Below are 4578 nucleotides of genomic sequence, written 5' to 3'. Positions count from 1 at the left end.
AGGGAAAGAAATTTTTAAAAAATCCCAAACAATACCACAGAGGGCAACTTCATTAGCTTTGTCACTCACAAAAAAACCCTTCTTTATTATTGAATGCTTCCACAAATTCTTTTCTTACTTACATTTAGTCACCAAACACTAAGTTTTAACATTACTTGTTAACTTCAATCTGCTCATACCAAATATTTACTGATCTTTGCCCATGGCTGGTTATTTATTTTGCTTGGTATCTCTCCTGAGTCCTTATTCAATTCCTAATGCTTTATGACTTTATAATGGCATAATATGACTCATAAGAAGCAAATAATGAAGAGCAATTAACAACTGAAGTCCAAGCACAGTCATTACCTACAGTCTGGACTTCATGGTCCATCAGTAACTCTCCAGACACTTTCAGCAAACAAGTAGCATGATGCTACACCTCAGAAAAAATATGTTCACCTCTTGTATTCATAAAGCATCATTCCAAATCAAAGTATTATGATATAATATTTTGAAACCTTCTTTTCAGCACTAATAGTGCTGTTAGCAAAAGAGGGAGCTGCAGCTTTATAAGTAGGAGCTGTGTGCTGCTCAAGGGTATGTGCCACTGTGAGACTGATCCAAACTGGTTTATGAGACAAATGGCTTCTCTTGTTTGGTGTGAACCACTGAAGGCTGAGAGAAGATACTATTGACTAATGGGCACTAAAATAAGACTTTTGTCTGAAGAAAGTGGAAGATTTTATGGGGGTTATTTGTTCTGTGGTATTAGACCTCATGAAGACCCAAGGCAGAAACCTATCCAGTGGTAAATACATGTGGGAGAGAAAAGCTATTTAAACTAAAGGATGATGTTGGTATAGGAAAGAGAACAGGAAGAATAGGATAAAATCTGGCTACCAATAAGATAAAATCTGGCAATGAATAAGTTTGACCTGAAAACTCAGAAGAAGGAAAATTTGGTCTTATAACATTCCTCAGGAAGAGGAAGGAGGATGAAGAAGTAAACAGCAGAAAAAAATGATCTGTGGCGACTTTCAAGATGGAACATAATGAAGTTATGTTTTGGATGTAGGTCCAGAAGGTCCTTCCAGACCTATGTCATCACTCAAAGGAGTCCTCCACCAGTAAGAAAAAGAGTTCAATAATGTGAAACTAATCTTTAACCAGAGAAATTTGGGGAACATAGAAAGCAAATCCCAGTTTACAGTGTTGTGCTTCTGGTATCTGTCATTGTTACCTTAAAATCACAGTCCACTTTCTGTTAGAGAACATGTATGGAAGTTGTCCTGCTGCAAAACCAGTCCCAGCAGCAGATCTCAACAGTGGCAAGTTACTCCTGTGTGTGTAAAATGTGGCTGGAAAACTGTGCATACACTTTGTTACTTGTCATGGAAGTTTATTTCTTTTCTTTCTTCTTTAAATCAATCATTTGACTCCCCTCAAATATCAGCCTTTAGAGGCAGAAGGCATTAATGCAGGCAGGCCATTACTGTACCTCCCAGACCTCCACGCTGATGGTGCAGATTAGAGAAACCTTTTGGTTACATTAGCACCTGAATATGATTTATGAGGGCAGGCGGGAGATGGTGATTGACCCGCTTCCATGAAAGCAGCCTGTTTGCTGTGAAACAGCTTCCAGCATAAATCATTTTGGACATGCTTTTACACCAGGACTAAATAAACACTCACTTACCCCTGGTACCTGCTAATATGTTAACAAGTAATGTCCTCAAACAGCCTCATTACTTGATTACATCCGAGACTGGGGACTCTGTGCTGCTGCTTTCTCTGCCTGCTGGGATCTCACGAGCCCAGACACATTAACTCACTTGAACACAGAGAGAAAGTGGGAGTTTTATCAGCCTCCATTATCAACCCAGGATAACAAAATACAGCATAAGGGCATTTATGATCTCATGGCTGAGGTATTATAACGCAAATGTCTTAATCCCTGCAGTTCTCAACACTGCTGTTGCCATGTCTTTGGGTCAGTAACGTGGTGCAGGGTTAATTAAGAAAGACAAATACAGTAGAAACAAGGGAAGCTGGAGGGGGGCCTGCATCCCATTCCTGCCTGCTCTTGAGATCAGTGTGCTCCTGGCCTGTGGAAGTTGTGGCCTGCTGCTGCAATCTGTGCTGGACACCCGCATGGACCATGGCTGAGGGTGATCCTGTGTCCCTTGTGACAGAGGAAAGCAATCACCTAACAGGGAGGAGAGGCAAAGACACACACACACACACACACACAAAAGACAGCTTTTTTAACCAGTGCAGATTTCAGTTCCTGGCTTTGCTGCTGAGGTAATGCTGGCCACCAGCTCCAGACCTAAACCACTGCATCTCTGCAGGTGACCAACCCTGTGTGCAGGCAAACACAAAGCCAGGCAATGGAGCTGGGCCTGCACAAACCACAGTTACCCAAGGTTATATCACATTTCTCCTTTCATGGCTCAAGAGTGTCAACATCGACAGCTGGACTCACTTACTCTATATAACATCATTATTTTGATTTTACTCTGATGTGTTAACAGGCCTCACAAGCCACTTTGGGACCAGATCCTTTGTTAGCAGGAGGCTCTTTCCAGCATCACTGATTTTAGGTGTTTTGGGCACTGAAGGATGTTGTAGAAAGTGCAGGAACTCCACTTATATAGAGCAGAAGGAGAGAAAAAGAGATCCATGAAATAAGAGAGGCAAACAGCATTTTGGGGATTATCTAGCCTTTATGCCCAAAATACAGTGGCAGCCACTTGCTGGTCACATCTGCCACCAGAAACACCTTCAGTGATTTCAAGAATAAATGAGGTCCCCCAAGATACTTTATCAGCTCGGCAGAATAAAACGTGGGAACTTACACAGAGGTGTTTGCTGTTCTTTCAGGAAAATCACTGCACTTTTTGTAGTCCATTGAAATGCACTTTTGGTGTCTTGGGCAAATGAGAGTGAAGGCTCCACACAGCACATTTGGGAGCCCTTGGTGGAGGGGAGAGGATTGATGGAATGGATGCCTCCATCCCATTCAGGAGCTCCAGTGAGAGACCAGGCTTCACCTGGAGGCTGATATGCCTACCAATATGAGCCTGAAGCTAAACCCATGTTGACACATCCCACCTCCAGGCTTTGGTACCACAAAACTGTCCTTTGTGCAGGGCAGAATCCATCTTTATGTCAATATCTGGGCAGATGTCAAGGAAGGTTAACTCAGATTGATAGACACACAAGGGTGCAGGTTGCTACAAGAAGAAAATCAGGCCTGTGCTGCCAGGAAATTGTCCCCATTTTCAAGATAGTTATCTGAACTCAGAAGTTTAAGAAATCCTTTGAAGTTATCAGTAAACAAAAGCTTTAAAATTTTGTTTCCCCAACTCTGATGGAGCTGTGCCATATTTTACAACATCATGAGGAGATTCAGACCCTGACTCAGGAAATCTTCCCACTGCAGGAAAATGTCAGAAGGTCATATGAGCCCTGTTGTAGTGAGAAGGACAAAACACCATTCTAGAAGTCAAACACAGATTTGGATGTTTTTCTGAATCAGGCCTTAAATGCAAACTTCACCAACATATTGAACTCCAGATACTCCTTTACCTAGGACTACATTCCCCCTCCAGTCTTTGCTAAGAAAGGTTAGCAAAACTGATAAAGGTGAACACTGAACAGAGACTATTTTTATTTTATTAGATTTACTTTGCACCTCACATTTATCGTGGCTGTCCTAGCAGTGATGCTGTCCTAGCCATGATGTAATCTGCAATTAACTAGTCTCCCTTTGTCAGCCTACATCATCAAAGCCTGTTTTTATGGAGTGTTAAGTCTAATATTTACAGTGTTAAATACTTGGACAATATTTAAATTGGTTTCATCACATACTATATTTAGATGGAGTGATATTGTCTGGTTAACAGCAATGAAAACAATTCTGTTCTTTTGGGGTTTATATTTTGAGTGGGTATTAGGTAACTGGAAAATATGGTCATTATATTTGTCTAACATTTCTACAAGTTGTAACATGGCATTTCAATTTGGGCTTTAACTCATGAATTATCCGTAGGCAAAACTTTTGAGAAGTTTCCAGGTTCAACATGCAAACAAGAGCAGAGTTCAGTGGCATGTCTGAAAGGAAGGCAGTTTAATATTTATACACATACATGGAAAACTATGAAGGCATTTTTCAGGACCTTTTCTTTCCAGCAATGCTGCTGTTACACAAAGCCTGCTCCAAAGGAATTTTTAATGTCAAACAAAAATCACAATTAATGTGTGATCTAATCCCAGTCCCACAGAGACAGACAGCACTAAGTTTCTGGGTATTGCTCCTTGGAGTTTTTATTTGTCCATGTGATTCATTTTTGTCTCCTCTTGTAGCTGATGTGGGCAATCTTGCCCATACTCTCTGAGTAATTTTTGTCCTTCAAATCTAAGGCCTTGCAGCTGTGTTGAATTCTCATCCCCAGCAGAAAAAAAAAAAAACCCTTCAAAAATGAAGATGTCTCCATTCTTCAAAGTAGAGATATTTTCAGATTTTTCCCAATATTTATGCATTAGAGCAACTGCTTTAAGACTTTTTTTTCCTTTCCAAATGCAGGCAATACC

This window comes from Geospiza fortis, unplaced genomic scaffold (genome assembly GCF_000277835.1).
Source record: "Geospiza fortis unplaced genomic scaffold, GeoFor_1.0 scaffold333, whole genome shotgun sequence".
In the NCBI taxonomy this organism is placed as follows: Eukaryota; Metazoa; Chordata; class Aves; order Passeriformes; family Thraupidae; genus Geospiza; species Geospiza fortis.
This window is presented reverse-complemented; position numbering follows the sequence as displayed.